The sequence below is a fragment of the Mustelus asterias genome, unplaced genomic scaffold, assembly GCF_964213995.1.
Source record: "Mustelus asterias unplaced genomic scaffold, sMusAst1.hap1.1 HAP1_SCAFFOLD_221, whole genome shotgun sequence".
Classification (NCBI taxonomy): domain Eukaryota; kingdom Metazoa; phylum Chordata; class Chondrichthyes; order Carcharhiniformes; family Triakidae; genus Mustelus; species Mustelus asterias.
This window is the reverse complement of record NW_027590205.1, coordinates 311,995-331,700: the sequence shown is the minus strand read 5'-3', so window position 1 is coordinate 331,700 and position 19,706 is coordinate 311,995. Positions and strand designations below refer to the sequence as shown.

General features: G+C 42.5%; 2 pseudogenes; one reads left to right on the top strand and one right to left on the bottom strand.

Moving 5' to 3' along the window:
• Window positions 1-19,706, bottom strand: part of LOC144485803 (uncharacterized) — a 245,388-nt pseudogene that overhangs the window by 165,299 nt on the left and 60,383 nt on the right.
• Window positions 436-5,172, top strand: LOC144485814 (Ig heavy chain C region, membrane-bound form-like; annotated as a pseudogene).

Genomic DNA, 19,706 nt, shown 5'->3' with positions numbered 1-19,706 from the left:
GTAACATGTGTACTTTATAAACAAAAGCCCCCAGTTGCAAACAGTCGAGGTAACAATATTGGACGGATATTTTGCTGGAGCTTAAAGTCCACAAATGCTGATGAGGTGAGTTATTTAAACAATTTCGGCTTCCACTCGAGGTGTCAAAACTGCTTTGTCGAAAGTTAAACAATTTTTATTTTGCTCACTACTGACGTGCAGGCTCGTTGGTCGAGAGGAACTAATCCGATATGCTTTCTTGATCAACTTGTCCAGCTGCCCTACCATCTACAAGGACCTGTGGACGTGCACTCCAAGGTCTTGCATTTCCTCAATCCCTCTCAACCTTCCATTTCATTGACTATTCCCTTGCTTTGTTTGCCCTCCCCAAATGCATTGCGTGGCACTTTTGACGGTTGAATTCCATTCGCCATTCCCTACCAATTCAACCAAACCATGGATATAATGATCAAATCGGCAGCTATGGTGCTAAAATTAAGAAAAACTAATTTGAATTGTTTTCAATTGAATCTTCAAGTAACGTCTGAACATGCGCCTGTTGAACGTGACATCCCCCCAACCGTTATCCTCACCGTGAGTTCCAGTGAAGAAATCACAAGCAGCAAATTTGCAACCATCGTCTGTTCAATCATCGATTTCCAGCCAAAGTCAGTGGAGTGGCTGAAGAATGGGAAACCTGTGGATTCAGGAATTGTCACCTCTCCTGCCTATGAGGTGAACGGGAAATTTTCGGCCAGCAGTAGGCTGACAGTCTCCGCTCGGGAATGGATCAGCAAAGCGGTCGATACCTGCCAGGTCACTCATCAAGGATTCACCCAGAGTCAGAACATCAGCGGACCTCTGGGTAAGAGACTCAAACCGAGGGTAAAATATATCATTCCCATGTTCATCGCAATTAGGGATCTATTAAAGTTAGTACAAAGCATAGAACAACTTCTAAGTTACTGTCATGTGCTTTGCTGCATTAAGACAGTGCCCCATTCGGAATTTCATCACAACAGCAATTTGTGTTATTCCTTCGTGAGATGTGCATTTATTTCCCATCCCTGAGGGCACTTAAGTGTCAACCACGTTGCTGTGGATGTGGAGAAACATGCATGCCAGGCCAGATAAAGACAGCAGATTTACTTTTCTAAAGGGCATTCGTAGGCAGGTGGGCTTTTACAACAATGGCTTCATGATGATCACTTTACTTTTAATGATAGATTTTTATTCAATTCAAATGTCACCATTTGCAGTGGTGAGATTCGAATCCGTGTCTCTGCAATCAGAGTCTTGTCCTCGGTCTCTGGATTACAAGTCCATTGACAATACCACTGCCTCCCCTTGAAAGAGTGTTTTTTTTTCTGTTTTGAAGTAACATAGTGAGCGAGGCGGCCTTGATGTCAGCTTTTTCCTGAGACAGCTGGTAAGATTTGGAGAGACAGTTGGTGTCGCACTGTTTCGCAGGTCACAGCGTTGGGGTAAAATGTTGAAAGTGCATTCATCCTCTTTATAAATCAATGACAAGTTCTGTGTTCCTGAGTTTGGGCATGGTATATTTTTTTGGTAATGCTGCAATGCATTCGGCACAACTTGTGGGGTCAAAGGGACTGTTTTGTGCTGTAGTTTTCTATGTTTCCAATGCTAATTCATCAGAATGATACCGCTGCTAAAATATTTTAATAAAGAGGATAATTTCACAGAGCAAGCTGGTTTGCCGTCATCTATTGAAATTTCAAGGCGATAGTTAGAAGTTGATATCTCGAGGGCGACCTTTTCCCCTTCAGGCTGAGCACTGCTGTCCTGCTTCTGAAGAGGGAACTTGGGTTGATTTTCATTTGTCATTCACAGATCCTCCCCAGTGCCCTGATACCACAGTGACGATACAGCCACCACCAATAGAACAGGTCTTACTGGAGGCGACCGTGACCTTAACCTGCATCATTTCTAATGCTCCTTATGGAGTCAACGTGTCCTGGATCCGAGACAGGAATTATTTGAAATCGGAGATTGCAGAAAAGCCTGGAGAGGTTCCTGATAGCGTGGTCAACAACTTAAACATCTCCACACAAACCTGGCTGATTGGGCCTATGTTTGACTGCGTGGTGAGCCATCAGGATCTGCCGAACCCTTTAAGAAAATCCATCCACAAGGAATCAGGTGTGCTGAGAGATTGAAGCAATAAATGCGTCACTTTGTCTATTTCCAGTGTAAGCGTACGGGTCAATATTTAATATTCAGTGCATTGATAGTCTCCCCGGAGTGGAAACTTTACTAACTAAACACTCTGGGCCTGTAGATATTTTTACGGGGAAATTTGATCTGCTGATGAATGGAAAGTGAACTGAAGGCGATGTTACTGTGTTTGGATCGAATAAGGAGGGAGGAGCCTGGTGCGTAGCATAAAAAACAGAAAACCAAAAAAAGCAGAGCAGTTGGGCCGAATAACCTGATTCTGTGCTGTAAACTTCCTGAAACTTCCCAGTCCAACCCCCTGAGTTATTTGAGAAAACGATTGTGATCACCTCTCCTCCAAGCTGGGAGTCAAAAATAGAAACATTTAAAATCGAAAGCGAAACACATTTTTCTAATAGCTTGCCAGAGGTTTCGTTGTCTCCAGAATTCTCCAGTTTATTGACATTTCTGCAGATCCAAATACACGGGAACCGTCCGTTTCTGTCCTCCTGCCCTCGGCAGAAGAAGTCTCCGCTCAGAGAATCGTCTCAATCAGCTGCTTAGTGAGAGGTTTCTCCCCCCGAGAGATCTTCGTCAAGTGGACCGTCAATGACAAGCGGGTGAATCCCAGGAACTACAGGAACACCGAGGTGGTCGCGGAGAACGGCAATAGCTCCTTCTTCATGTACAGCCTGTTACCATTGCAGCAGAGGAATGGTCCAGACGCGCTTCTTACTAATGTGTGGTGGGACATGAAGCCATCCCCTTGAAGATCATCAACAGAACAGTTGACAAACCCAGCGGTAAACCCAGTTTTGTGAACATTTCCCTTGCACTGATGGACACCGTTAATTCATGTCAATGCGAATCACTCGGTTACATTAAGAACTTTAATAAAAAGGATAAAATATTTTTCCTCTAATGATAAATGAAATACCCAATTGCTTAATTGATTGTTTTTCAGTTTTACTTCCATTATATGTCTTTGGTTTGACTCAGCTATTTTCAGGTCTCGGACTCAAGTCTTGTTGAACCAGTGCACCCAGCTCAGATACACCCTGGGTTAGAGGCAGAGTAGAGAACATTCATTGCAGGATTCTGCAAAATATCTTCACTGACTTTCCTGCCGCTGAGGAGAAATCCGACAATTTCAACATTTCTGACAAAAAAAACATAACATTTAGTTCTCGGTGCTCCTGCTTCTTTCATTGTCCATGCGTTTACCATTAATGCCAGCTTTAAGCTGCTGCACTACACCCACTGGGAACTGAAGTGAGGGTCACACAGAAACATGGAGCAACAATCCACTCATCAGAGAGAGGGAGAAATTGTTAACATACCGGATTCCTACTCACCCAACAAAGAGAGGGGAGGAGCAGCAGCTAACCCATGTACCAGCACTTCCTCAATGAAAAGAGGAGGGATGTCATTATTTAATCTACTGTACGTCCAACTCCTCAGTGGTTAGAACCATCAGGTACATTGCTTCACCGGGTAGAGAGAGGGAAACTATGTCCTCCCTCTCCGCAAGTAGCGTGTTTGGAAGGGAACGGCTCTCTACTCTTAGGATTCAGTTGTCAACAGTACAAATTAGCCTCCGGTTTACTTGCTGCAGATTTTGAAGTATCAATATCTTAATCAGTTTAATACGTATATACTTATGCAATATAATTTAAAAATGTTTCAACACTCTTGTTCCTGTTAATCATGTCCTGACATTGATTTCCCATAATACAAATTTAAACAAATGATTGAATCCTCCCCGGTTTTCACTGTTCTGTCCCTGATGTTTCTGAGATGCATCAGTGAATGATTTCATTCGTTCTCCTGATATCACCGTGCCACTCACATAAACTAAATTCATACAGCAAAACATTGAAAATATGCTCCATTATTCGTATTGACTGGATCATGTTCAGTTAATGATTGCCGGTGAAACTTGGAGCAACAGTTAAAAAATACTGACAATACTGCACAAAACTGTCACAATTATATATACACACATAGGCATACACCACGGACTCACACACACACGCACACAAACACAGACACATCGACACAATTGCACAAATACACGGACAAATACACATACTCATATATAGACTTCACATATACATAGACTTCACACAATAATGGTCATATATCCACAATGTCAGAAGAATAAAATATACACACAGATGCAGACACACAACTACACAAATCAGCAAACACAGGCAAATAAACATGTTCAATAACCCACATGCACACATATTAACTCAGGACCAAAGATTAATGCAGACCACGAGATGCTCATGCACAAACGCAAAATCTTAAATACAAACGGCAGGCAAATGATTAAAGTAAAATTTAAACGTGAATTTTAATGGACATATCCACCGACAACTATCTCAATGTACAATGCATCGACAAACACGTTGAGAAACTGAATTAAGCTAATGATCTACTAAACATTTTCACAATAAATAAGAAAACATCGGACATTATATCCCAGATGTTAAACAGCAGCATTCACAGTTTAGAGATCAGTAAACATCTGTGAAAACAGTCATTGATCAGCGAGCGTTCCCCGATATCATTCATAATATTCTTCAATAAGGGATAGTGCCAAATTGTCCAAAAATAAACTGATACTCAAGAAAACATCTTCAGTGCATTCTGACATGGACTGTCCAAGGAATGTCAATAAAGGTGAGGTGTGAAAATAGTTACGGAGATCGGTTGCTGAGTGTCCTGAACTTAACAGTAGATATACATTGAAAATTATACAAGAGAATAAATTAACAACTTATGTTGGAGAACGGGGAAAAGAAAATTAACAATAGGATTCCCTGGATAAATAAAGGTAATCTAATTTCATTTCCTGGTCTCCGTCCCCTAGACTCCACCGACCGCATCTGGATTGAAGACAATGAGGATGATAACAGCAACATCTGGACAACCGCTTCCACATTCATCGTCCTGTTCTTCCTGAGCATTTTTTACAGCACTGCCGTCACTCTTGTGAAGGTGAGATGATTGAATCCACGCACATTTCAAACTGGCAGAATGGATTTGAAAAATCTCTCAATGTTCCACTGATTAAAAACTCCAACATTAATGTCCCGCATCACAAACATCTGCTTCACTATTGTATCTTCTTTTACAGATCAAATGATGGGTTGAATTTTGGACGCTGCAGATTTCCCTCAGCTGCTAATCAAGATCTCTGTATGGCACAAATACAATATCTGCTCTCGGTGACTCTATCAGTAAACCTCTCTCAGTTTACCATTCTGGTTCTGTAACTGAGGCAATCATAGACGTTATTTCAGAATTCAGTGTGAAATATACGAGACATTTTTTCTTATAATGTCATTGTGGTTAATAGTTTCTCCATAGTTTAAATATCATGTATAAATAAGAAACTTTTCTCATTCCTTATTCACATTTGTTAATTCCTCTTTCTATTAAGGTCTTCTTTTCTCTTTCTGATGTATGTAACAGATGTACAAATATTGACGGATTCCCTGTGCATGTGTTCTGTTCTCAATGTGAAGCTCGATCGTTATGTTCACTTTTCTAACTTTAAAAAATAACTTCGCTGTAAAATATTCTCTGAATTTTTAAAATAAATATTGAACAAAAATTTAACCATCTCTGGCTTGGCTTAATTCCGTTGTCCAAAACCCATCAACTCCGCTCCATTTTCCCTATTATATGGTTTCCCCCCTTTCCCAGACGGCATGTTTCCCCAGTCATGTGTGGGATGTGGTTGAACTCCAGGCCCTTTCGTGAAAGAGTCACTGCGCCATCCAGTGACCCATCCGTGTAAAGACACCTTCACCTCTGCATTTATGATAAAGTCATGATGTGGAGATGCCGGCGTTGGACTGGGGTAAACACAGTAAGAAGTTTAACAACACCAGGTTAAAGTCCAACAGGTTTATTTGGTAGCAAAAGCCACACAAGCTTTCGGAGCTGCAAGCCCCTTCTTCAGGTGAGTGGGAATTCTGTTCACAAACAGAGCATATAAAGACACAAACTCAATTTACATGAATAATGGTTGGAATGCGAATACTTACAACTAATCAAGTCTTTAAGAAACAAAACAATGTGAGTGGAGAGAGCATCAAGACAGGCTAAAAAGATGTGTATTGTCTGCAGACAAGACAGCCAATGAAACTCTGTGGGGGTTACAAATAGTGGGACATGAACCCAATATCCCGGTTGAGGCCGTCCTCGTGTGTGCGGAACTTGGCTATCAGTTTCTGCTCAGCGACTCTGCGCCGTCGTGTGTCGCGAAGGCCGCCTTGGAGAACGCTTACCCGAATATCAGAGGCCGAATGCCCGTGACCGCTGAAGTGCTCCCCAACAGGAAGAGAACAGTCTTGCCTGGTGATTGTCGAGCGGTGTTCATTCATCCGTTGTCGCAGCGTCTGCATAGTTTCCCCAATGTACCATGCCTCGGGACATCCTTTCTTGCAGCGTATCAGGTAGACAACGTTGGCCGAGTTGCAAGGGTATGTACCGTGTACCTGGTGGATGGTGTTCTCACGTGAGATGATGGCATCTGTGTCGATGATCCGGCACGTCTTGCAGAGGTTGCTGTGGCAGGGTTGTGTGGTGTCATGGTCACTGTTCTCCTGAAGGCTGGGTAGTTTGCTGCGGACAATGGTCTGTTTGAGGTTGTGCGGTTGTTTGAAGGCAAGAAGTGGGGGTGTGGGGATGGCCTTGGCGAGATGTTCGACTTCATCAATGACATGTTGAAGGCTCCGGAGGAGATGCCGTAGCTTCTCCGCTCCGGGGAAGTACTGGACAACGAAGGGTACTCTGTCCACTGTGTCCCGTGTTTGTCTTCTGAGGAGGTCGGTGCGGTTTTTCCAAAACGCCACAGCGAAAAACCGCACCGACCTCCTCAGAAGACAAACATGGGACACAGTGGACAGAGTACCCTTCGTTGTCCAGTACTTCCCCGGAGCGGAGAAGCTACGGCATCTCCTCCGGAGCCTTCAACATGTCATTGATGAAGTCGAACATCACGCCAAGGCCATCCCCACACCCCCACTTCTTGCCTTCAAACAACCGCACAACCTCAAACAGATCATTGTCCGCAGCAAACTACCCAGCCTTCAGGAGAACAGTGACCATGACACCACACAACCCTGCCACAGCAACCTCTGCAAGACGTGCCGGATCATCAACACAGATGCCATCATCTCACGTGAGAACACCATCCACCAGGTACACGGTACATACTCTTGCAACTCGGCCAACGTTGTCTACCTGATACGCTGCAAGAAAGGATGTCCCGAGGCATGGTACATTGGGGAAACTATGCAGACGCTGCGACAACGGATGAATGAACACCGCTCGACAATCACCAGGCAAGACTGTTCTCTTCCTGTTGGGGAGCACTTCAGCGGTCACGGGCATTCGGCCTCTGATATTCGAGTAAGCGTTCTCCAAGGCGGCCTTCGCGACACACGATGGCGCAGAGTCGCTGAGCAGAAACTGATAGCCAAGTTCCGCACACACGAGGACGGCCTCAACCGGGATATTGGGTTCATGTCCCACTATTTGTAACCCCCACAGAGTTTCACTGGCTGTCTTGTCTGGAGACAATACATATCTTTTTAGCTTGTCTTGATGCTCTCTCCACTCGTGTTGTTTTGTTTCTTAAAGACTTGATTAGTTGTAAGTATTCGCATTCCAACCCTTATTCATGTAAATTGAGTTTGTGTCTTTATATGCTCTGTTTGTGAACAGAATTCCCACTCACCTGAAGAAGGGGCTTGCAGCTCCGAAAGCTTGTGTGGCGTTTGCTACCAAATAAACCTGTTGGACTTTAACCTGGTGTTGTTAAACTTCTTACTTTATGATAAAGTCCAGAGACAGAATGGGCGAAGAATGAGGAGAACCTCGGTGATTTCATTCACAAACTGGTCTGTCACTGACGAGTTTCAGGTAACTCTAAACAGCAAAGACTCCGCTTCATCGGAGGCCGATGCAGGACAGTGTGTGGGAGAAGATAGTTTCATTTACACTGCCCGTTAAAAACACTGTCAATGTCGCTGCAGCGTGGGTTAACAGAGTGAATTTCTCTATATATCATCCAAGTAAATACTTCGAGGCCCGCATACCACAAGCTATATAGAGATCATATACAGAACAGAGGTGCAAACCATGAGGTGAAACCAAGAGACTGAGTTATATTTCACATGAACACATCATTGCTTGCAAATTTCCAAATTATTACTAAGTGTTGTGGGATGATTTGAGATGACCAATACTGTCTTTAATTCCAGACAATACAAAACTCACGAGGCAAATATCTCTGTATAAGGACGTACCATTTGTTGAAAACAAAAACAAAACAAGCAGCTGCTTGGAGATCACCAAAAGGGATAAATAGCTCTGGAATAGAGCGGCAGAACCTTTCAATGAATCTAACGTGTACAATCAATAGCAGATCAATTATAGATTTTCTTACCGATCATTGCCGCCTCATATTAGTTTAAAATCAATTAAATTCAATAAACATACATCAATAGTAATTCCTGACAAGTTTCTCAGCTAATCGCATTTTTCATCCCTGCATAATAATATCTAATTCGTCCATTTAATTTGTATGCTGACTCCCATCTTGGCTGAACTCACTTCCCTGTTGCAGTGTAACAAAGGACGCTCAACTGGAGGTCAAAGTGAACATTCCGACCGGCTCATTGCCAAAACTGGATAGGCATGTGTTCCTTCGTCCCGGCAAGTTTCTATTCTATGTCTAGACATTGCATGTCCCCATTCATAAATTTGTAAAATGTGTTCCCTTGCTGTTTTTCCTTGCCAGAAACTTCTGGATATTAATTTTGTTAACGAATAACATTCCCAGGCCTTTAGCTCGAAACTCTTCGCTTGAACCATCATACTTTGTAGCAATTTGTTTCTGGTTGAAATGAACAAAAATTCATTAAATCCTTAAAAGATATTTAAAATATCAGCATATATGCTTTAAAATCATAATTACTTGTTGAATTCTCTTATTGCAACCACATATATGTAACTATTTGTTTCATTACCTTATTATCATTGTTTCAAGAATCATTTAACTCTTTGTTTGTAGTGTCTTATGTATTCTATCAAAAACCTTATAAATTGGTTAATAATTTTCCCCTTCAGCCGTATTTCACAAAAACACAGAATCGATTACAAATTTCCGAATTATGACTAGATTGGGATCTATGGGATTGACCACAGAGAAAATAAAATGCAGAAGTTTCAAAAAACTGGGGCCCATAGGAGTAAGAAAAATACAATTGCACAATCCTCCAAAAAGATCCTTCAGTCGTCTGAGAATGCAGTGATTTCCAAGGCAGAGACTGTTTACCTCACATCACCAGAAGAGGGAGCTCCCTCGCTGTGTTTTTGTGTTCACTGCAGCAGGAGCGGGTACCATTACCCAGTGAAATATCACAGAGCAGAAATCCAGGAGAACAGGATTAATTGTTGGATTACACAGTGATATGTTACAGAGCAGAAATCCAGGTGAACTGGATTAATTGATGGATTACACAGTGACATGTAACAGAGCAGAAATCCAGGAGAGCTGGATTAATTGTTGGATTACACAGTGATATGTTACAGAGCAGAAATCCAGGTGAACTGGATTAATTGTTGGATTACACAGTGACATGTAACAGAGCAGAAATCCAGGAGAGCTGGATTAATTGTTGGATTACACAGTGATATGTTACAGAGCAGTAATCCAGGGGAACTGGATTAATTGTTGGATTACACAGTGATATGTTACAGAGCAGTAATCCAGGAGAACTGGATTAATTGTTGGATTACACAGTGATATGTTACAGAGCAGTAATCCAGGAGGACTGGTCTAATTTATTTTTTCTATAAAGGGTGACATGGTTAAATGCAGTGATAAGTTAAGCAGGTTCCCTGCCTAACAGCACTGTGGGTGTACCTACACCACATAGACAGCAGTGATTCAAGACGGCAGCTCACCACCACCTTCTCAAAGGGCAATTAGGAATGGGCAATCAATGCTGACACCCACATCACAAGAATCAATAAATATTCATATAACCCAGCACATTTGTCCATTGAAATATCAATCTGTACATGGTATTAATACAGTAAGAACGCAAAAAGGGTTCATTGCGGTGTCCACAGCAGCATGATGTAATGTAGTAATAACTGAGACAACTGAGAATATAAACAGCGACAGAGTTGAGTGCATTGATAACTGTGAAAGGAGCTAATGTCCGGAATTCTCCGGTTGTTCACTCGTGGTGAATTCTCTGCTCTCTTTCCCGCTAGCATGGGGTGGCTTCAATGGGAAATCCCATCGACAGCGACAGGACCAAAAACTCCCTCCACTAGTGAACGGCGTGTCACCTCTCACTGCCCAGAAAACAGCTGAGGGGAGGCTGGAGAATCCCAGAAAATATATTAAAAATAGCCATATTGGCAGCAGCAGTAAAATATTACATCGCAAACTCAGTAATATTCACAATGATATTCTCCAATCAGCTGAAGTGCAGAGATTACTGACACAAGGCCCAGATTGTAATAACTGAGAAAGGTTCAGTGCAGAGATTACTGATACAAGGTCCAGATTGTAATAATTGAGAGAGGTTTATGAACAAAGAACAAAGAACAATACAGCACAGGAACAGGCCCTTCGGCCCTCTAAGCCTGCACCGATCATGTGTTCCTAACTAGACAATCCGTTCGTATCCCTCTATTCCCAGTCTGTTCATGTGGCTATCTAGATAAGTCTTAATGATCCTTGCGTGTCTGCCTCAACCACCCTGCTTGGTAGTGCATTCCAGGCCTGTACCATCCTCTGTGTAAAATACGGCCCCTGCATATCTGTATTGAACCTTTCCCCCCTTACCTTGAACTTGTGACCCCTTGTGTTTGTCATTTTGAACCTGGGAAAAAGCTTCCAACTGTTCACCCTATCTATGCCCTTCATAATTTTATAAACTTCTATTAGTTCGCCCCTCAAACTCCGTCTTTCAAGGGAGAACAACCCTAGTTTACTCAACCTCACCTCATAGCTAATACCCTCCATTCCGGGCAACATCCTGGTAAACCTTTTCTGCACTCTCTCCAAAGCCTCCACGCCCTTCTGGTAGTGTGGCGACCAGAACTGGACGCAGTATTCCAAATGTGGCCGAACCAACGTTCTATATAACTGCAACATCATATGCCAACTTTTATACTCGATGCCCCGTCCAATATAGGCAAGCATGCCATATGTCTCCTTCACCACCTTTTCCACCTGTGCTACCACCTTTAAGGATCTGCGGACTTGCACACCCAGATCGCTCTGTGTGTCTATACTCCTGATGGTTCTGCCATTTATTGTATAGCTCCCCCCCTGTATTTGATTTACCAAAATGCATCACTTCGCATTTATCTGGATTAAATTCCATCTGCCATTTCTCCACCCAATTTTCCAGCCTATCTATATCCTGCTTTGTTCTCTGACAATGTTCATCACTATCCGCAACTCCTGCAATCTTTGTGTCATCCGCAAACTTACGAATCAGACCAGCTATACCTTCTTCCAAATCATTTATATATATATCACAAACAGGAGAGGTCCCAGTACAGAGCCCTGCGGAACACTACTAGTCACAGACCTCCAATCAGAAAATGACCCGTCCACTGCTACCCTCTGTCTTCTATGGCCAAGACAGTCCTGTACCGACCTAGCTAGTTCACCTTTGATCCCGTGAGATTTAACCTTTTACACCAGCCTGCCAAGAGAGACCTTGTCAAATGCTTTACTAAAATCCATGTAGACGACATCCACGGCCCTTCCCTCGTCAATCATTTTTGTCACCTCCTCAAAAGACTCAACCAAATTTGTGAGGCATGACCTCCCTCGAAGAAACCATGTTGTCTATCGCTAATAAGAGTATCCAGTTCTAAATGTGTATAGATTATGGCAGAGATTACTGATACAAAGCCCAGATTGTAATAACTGAGAGAGGTTTAGGGCAGAGATTACTGATACAAAGCCCAAGATTGTAATAAATGAGAGAGGTTTAGGACAGAGTTTACTTTTACGAGGCCCAGATTGTAATAACTGAGAGGTTTAGGACAGAGATGACTGATACAAGGCCCTGATTGTAATAACCAAGAGACGTTTATTGCAGAGATTACTGATACAAGGCCCAGGCTGTTATAACTGAGAGAAGTTTAGGGCAGTTTACTGATGCAAGGCTCAGATTGCAATAACTGAGAGAGGTTTAGGGCAGAGATTGCTGATAAAAGGCCCAGATTGTAATAACTGAGAGAGGTTTAGGGCAGAGATTGCTGATAAAAGGCCCAGATTGTAATAACTGAGAGAGGTTTATGACAGAGATTATTGAAACAAGGTCCAGATTGTAATAACTGAGAGAGGTAGAGATTACTGAAACACGTTGAGGAACTGAATTAAACTAATGATCTACTAAACATTTCCACCATAAAGGAGCGCAGATCGGAATTTACATCCTAGCTCTTAAACAACAGCATTCACAGTTTACAGATCAGCAACCATCTGTGAAAACAATCATTGATCAGTGAACGTTCCTCGATATCAGTCATAATATTTTTCAATAAGGGATAGTGCCAAATTGTTCAAAAATGAACTGATACTCAAGAAAACATCTTCAGTGCTTTCTGACATGGACTGTCCAAGGAATGTCAATAAAGATCAGGTGTGAAAATAGTTATGGAGATCGGGTACTGAGTGTCCTGAACTTAACAGTAGATATACATTGAAAATTATACAAGAGAATAAATTAACAACTTATGTTGGAGAACGGGGAAAAGAAAATTAACAGTAATATTCCCTGGATAAATAAAGTAATCTGATCTAATTTCTTGGTCTCTGTCCCCTCGACGCCGCCGACCGCATCTGGATTGAAGACAATGAGGATGAGAACAGCAACATCTGGACAACCGCTTCCACATTCATTGTCCTGTTCTTCCTGAGCATTTTCTACAGCGCTGCGGTCAGTCTTGTGAAGGTGAGATGATTCAATTCACTCGCATTTCAAACTGGCAGAATGGATTTGAAAAATCTCTCAATGTTTCACTGATTAAAAATTCCAACATTAATGTCCCGCATCACAAACATCTGCTTCATTTTTGTATCTTTCTTTTACAGATCAAATGATGGGTTGAATTTTAGACGCTGCAGATTTCCCTCAGCTGATTATCAAGATCTCTGGATGACACAGATACAATATCTGCTCTCGGTGACTCGAACAGTAATATTCTCTCAGTTTATCATTCTGAATCTGTAACGGAGGCAATCATAGACGTTATTTCAGTTTTCAGTGTGAAATATACGAGCCATTTTGTGTTATAATGCAATTGTGGTTAATAGTTTCCCCGTCGTTTAAATATCATGTATAAATGAGAAACTTTTCTCATTCCTTATTCACATTTGTAATTCCTCTTTAAGGTCCTGTTTTCTCTTGTATCTGTATCAGATACTGTAACAGATGTACAAATATTGACCGATTCCCTGTGCATGTGTTCTGTTCTCAAAGTGAAGCTCAATCATTATATTCACTTTTCTAACTTTAAAAAAATAATTTCACTGTAAAATATTCTCTGAATTTTGAAAATAAATTTTGAATAAAAATTGAACCATCTCTGGCTTGACTTAATTCAGTTGTCCAAAACCCATCAACTCCGCTCCATTTTCCCTCTTATACGGTTTCTCCCCTTTCCCAGACAGGCATGTTCCCCCAGTCATGTGTGGGATGTGGTTGAACTCAAGATCCTTTCGTGAAAGAGTCACTGCGCCATCCAGTGACCCATCCGTGAAAAGACACCTTCATCTCTGCCTTTTTATGATAAAATCCAGAGACAGAATGAATGAAGATTGAGGAGAACCTCGGTGATTTCAGTCATAAACTCTGTCACTGACGAGTTTCAGATAACTCTAAACAGCAAAGGCTCTGCTTCATCAAACGGCGATGCAGGGCAGTGTTTGGCAGGAAATAGTTTCCTTTGCACTGCCTCTTAAAAACACTATCACAGTCGCTACAGCGTGTATTGACAGTGAATTTCTCTATACATCGTCCGATGAAATACTTTCAAGGCAGGCATACCACAAGCTGGATAGAAAACACATACAGAACAGAGGTGCAAACCGTGAGGTTGAACCAAGAGATTGATGTGTATTTCACATAAGCGCATAATAGATTACAAATTTCCAAATTTTGACTAGTGTTGTGGGATAATTTGAGGTGACCAATACTGTCTTTGACTACAGACAATATAAAACTCACGAGGTAGATATCTGTGCATAAGGACGTAACATTTATTTAAAACAAGACACTCACGACCCTTTGTGTAAAAAAATGCTCCTCTGGACCATTTTGTATCGCTCCGCTCTCACCTTAAACCTATGCCTCTAGTTTTAGATTCCCCTACAGTTGGGAAAATATATTGACTATCTAGCTGATCTATGCCCCACATTATTTTATAGACGTCTATAAGATAACCCGTAAGCCTCCTACGCTCCAGAAAAAAAAGCCCCAGTCGATCCAACCACTCCTTATAACGCAAACCATCCATCCCGGGAGCATCCTCGTAAACCTTTTCTGCACTCTTTCCAGTTTAATAATATCCTTTCTATAATACGGTGACCAGAAATGTACACAGTATTCTAATGTCTTGTACAACTCCTGTATTCAATGTTCTGACCAATGAAGCTGAGCATGTAGAATGCCTTCTTCACCATCATGTCCACCTGTTCCTCCACTTTCAATGAGCTCTGACCATGTACTCCTAGATCTCAATGTTCTGTAACTTTCCTAACAGCCCTGCCATGTTGGTGCTCTCGTGATTCGTGTTCGGCGCTTGCAGGTTCGCAGACTGGTTTCGATATGTTAAAAATCAATGTTTTTGATAAACAATCCTGAATTACTTCCTGGTCGAAAGCAACTCTGTCAGCATTACTGCAGTGAGATTTGTAGTTATGCTTCCGAGTTGGAAATGTCACAAGGGTAACAGGCTGAGAACGAACACGGCTGGTGAAAGTCAGTGTTGTGATGCAAAGCACTGACGATGGAGATGGTGATACAAGCTCAAATTTGGGTGATAATGGATCAGATTTAACCGTTTGCACTGACAGAAATATCACACATTTCTGGATAAAACTCTCGGGCTAAATGTCAAGAAAACTTCTCACTCTATTAAACACTAAACTATTTGACTTCATTCAGAAAGCAGTAATTGTGAGATTCACAAAGAGGACAGAGGAAGCCTCAGTTTGAGTTGTGATACTGCTGGAGGAATGCAGAGCTGGAGTTCACCCGGGAAAGCAGCAATGTTTAAAGCTAATGGGAACCACTCAACGTTGGCCTTGTCCATCATTCACTGTGTCAGTTAATCCATCCTGTCTTGCTCGGGCGGCACGGTTGCACAGTGGTTAGAGGGCGGGATGGTAGCACAGTTGTTAGCACTGCGGTTTCACAGCTCCAGTGGATCTGGGTTCGATTCCCGGCTTGGGTCACTGTCTGTGTGGAGTTTGCACATTTTCCTCGTGTCTGCGTGGGTTTCCTCCGGGTGCTCCGGTTTCCTCCCACAGTCCAAAGATATGCGGTTTAGGTTGATTGGCCATGTTCAAATTACCCCTTTGTGTCCTGAGATGCGAACGTTAGAGGGATTAGTGGGTAAAATATGTAGGGATATAGGAGTAGGGTCTGGGTGGGATTGTGGTCGGTGCAGACTCGATGAGCCGAATGGTCTCTTTCTGTACTGTAGGGTTTCTAGGGCGTGCTCGCTATCACAGGCATTCCCATTTACTTTCTTCACTGTGTGACTCCCGTCTTAAAAGCCAGAAAAACTCATCAGCTCAATTAATCTTTCGTGCGAAACGAGAACAATTCTGAAATCAGAATCATTTGGAAATGTTTCTGCCAGGTTTCGAACCAGGGAGCTTCCGCGTGAGGCCAACGTGATAACCACTACACGACAGAAAAACGGCGATGCATGCATGCGAAGCAGATCCGGCTAACTGGTGGAACAACTAAACTCGTTTCAAGATCGTCAGTTACTCTCTTTGCATTGTCTCTGCTGATTCTTCTAATCAAAATGAATGATGATACATTTTATTGCATTCAATTCCAGTAATCACATGCTTGATCAAAGGTGTTCAGAACGTTTGAAGTAATTTAAGTGGAAATCTGACAGTGGGGGGATTTGATCCCACTCCTCCACAAACATCGCTATCCTAAATTTAGTCCGATAGACTTCACATCAACAACACCAGCAGAAGTCATTGCTGTCAGAGCTGGTATTGGCAGTGAACAGAATTAATGGAGTTGGATTGGATCACATGTCCCATTGAGGCTCCTCTGCCATTTAAAAGTCGAGACAGATCCCCAGCTCAACAACTACCTCATTTCAGAAATCAAATCAATGAAACTTGATTCCACCCAGACAGGGAGAGAATAGAAGGAACAAAAACAAAAGAGGGGAAATGGATAGTTAGACTGATAGAGGGAAAGACCAGGGCAGATATCCAGAGACAAAGAGGTAAATATAGAGACAGAGTGGGGTAGACAATGAACGGAACAGATACATTTGACCATTCCTTATGATTTCAAGAAAAAAACAAATTTGGAAGCATTGGAAAGAGCAAATAGAACATAGAACATAGAACAGTAGAGCACAGAACAGGCCCTTCGGCCCACGATGTTGTGCCGAGCTTTATCTGAAACCAAGATCAAGCTATCCCACGCCCTATCATCCTGGTGTGCTCCATGTGCCTATCCAATACCCGCTTAAATGTTCCGAAAGTGTCTGACTCCACAATCACTGCAGGAAGTCCATTCCACACCCCAACCATTCTCTGCGTAAAGAACCTACCTCTGATATCCTTCCTATATCTCCCACCATGAACCCTATAGTTATGCCCCCTTGCAATAGCTCCATCCACCCGAGGAAATAGTCTTTGAACGTTCACTCTATCTATCCCCTTCATCATTTTATAAACCTCTATTAAGTCTTCCCTCAGCCTCCTCCGCTCCAGAGAGAACAGCCCTAGCTCCCTCAACCTTTCCTCATAAGACCTACCCTCCAAACCAGGCAGCATCCTGGTAAACCTCCTCTGCACTCTTTCCAGCGCTTCCACATCCTTCTTATAGTGAGGTGACCAGAACTGCACACAATATTCCAAATGTGGTCTCACCAAGGTCCTGTACAGTTGCAGCATAACCCCACGGCTCTTAAACTCCAACCCCCTGTTAATAAAAGCTAACACACTATAGGCCTTCTTCACAGCTCTATCCACTTGAGTGGCAACCTTTAGAGATCTGTGGATATGGACCCCAAGATCTCTCTGTTCCTCCACAGTCTTCAGAACCCTACCTTTGACCCTGTAATCCACATTTAAATTAGTCCTACCAAAATGAATCACCTCACATTTATCAGGGTTAAACTCCATTTGCTATTTTTCAGCACAGCCTTGCATTATATCTATGTCTCTTTGCAGCCTACAACAGCCGTCCACCTCATCCACTACTCCACCAATCTTGGTGTCATCAGCAATACTACAGCCCTGAAGAAATATTCTGGCAATGGTGCTGAAGAATTGCGCTTCAGAACTTGCCACAAACTTAGCTAAGCTGTTCCTCAGCCACAACACTGGCATCTAAGTCTTTAAGGCAAGGATAGATACATTTTTGGACAGTAAAGGAATTAAGGGTTACGGTGAGCAGGCGGGTAACTGGAGCTGAGTCCATAAAAAAGATCAGCCATGATCATATTGAATGGCGGAGCAAGCCCGAGGGGCCAGATGGCCTACTCCTGTTCCTAGTTCTTATATTCTTAAGTTCTAACCACCAATGATACAATTTGCGCAAGAGTGCCCACTTTACAAAAATCAGGTCAAATCCTGCATTGCGGACTGAACATTGAGTTCAACAACTTCAGAACATCTCCTCTCCTCCATCTTCACCCCATTTCCACTTATTTTGTTTTGTTTCATCTTGGCTTATTTATTTATTTTTATTCTTTATATCTTCTTTTATACATATATATTCATCATTTAATTTCCATTTTATGCACTGTTTATTTAAAATCTCACTTTCTATTTTGTTGCCCCCTCTCCCTCCACCCCACTCGGGCCGTCTCTTACATTTCCTTTGTCCTGCTATTTACACATTCTGATCTCTGAATGAGCAGCCTTCTTAGCCATGATCACCACCATTTAAATTCCCTTTGTTTTGTTATTTATATGTGACACGTTTGTCACCCACCCCACACCCAAACCCTTCACCAGTACAGTATAAATCTCGTCCTAAATTATTTGTCTTCAGCTCTGACGAACGGTCATCCAGACATTGAACGTTAATTCCATTCTCTCTTCACAGATGCTTTCAGACCTTTTGAGATTTTCCAGCATTTTCTATTCTTGTTTCAGATTCCAGCATCCACAGTAAATGTCTTTATATCAAGAGGCACTTGTCAGACAGAATTGTTCCTGGTATACAAAATAAACCTGCTGAACTGGTAATAGAGCGCCAAATTCGCTCTATTAGATTAAAATTCTTGCAGGCAGTTTCCCTGCTGATCTGGTTGTTATTATTCGGCGCTTTCATGCAGCTGTTCGATTCCCGGTCAGGGAAATAAGATTTATTGTTTTGTTGAAGCACATGGTTTAAGCAGAGTTGGAATTACTTCCTGATCGAAGACATGAGCGATATTTCTGCCAGTTTGAAGAGCAGAGAGAAAAATCCGCCTCATTCCACAATCGCGTCAATTACCTAAAACAATTTATATTTGCATTGCCTCTTTTGATTCCTCCAGTACAGAAGGAGGCCGTTTGACCCATCGAGCCCGCAGCGACAACAATCCCACCCACGCTCTTCCCGTAAACCCACATATTTACCTTGCTAATCCCGCTGATACGAGGGTCAATTTAGCATGGCCAGTCAACCTAACCCACACATCTTTGGAATGGAAACCGGAACACCCGGAGGAAACCTACGCAGACACGGAGAGAACGTGCAAACTGCGCACACACAGTGGCCCGAGAAATTGAACCTGTATTCCTGGCGCTGTGAGGCATCAGTGCTAACTACTTGCCACCGTGCCGTCCTTTTTACTGCATTCAATTTTACTGCAGCTCCCTGCATTCAAAGAGCAGTGTTCGAATCAACCTGTGGTAAACCATCTTGTGGTAATTCTGCTAAACAACATTAACTTACCACCGTTAATGGACCGTCGCACGTTGGGCGCCATTGCTTTTAAACTTTGCTGCTTTTCTGGGTGAACTCCCGCTCTCCATTTCTCCCGCAGTTTCTCCGCTCAAACTCAGTCTTTCTCCATCCCGCGCAGTTAATCTCACAGTTGCTGGTTTCTGAGTGAAAACTGCCTCTACTTCACTCTGTTAATTAAAGGTTTTCTTGTCATTGAGGCCGAGATTTGTACCCAGATCTGCAAGATATTTGTGTCATTAGAAACAATAAAATCTACCCCATTAACAGTCAGATGTTAACCCGCATCACCATTTCTATCGTCAGCGCTTTGCAGCC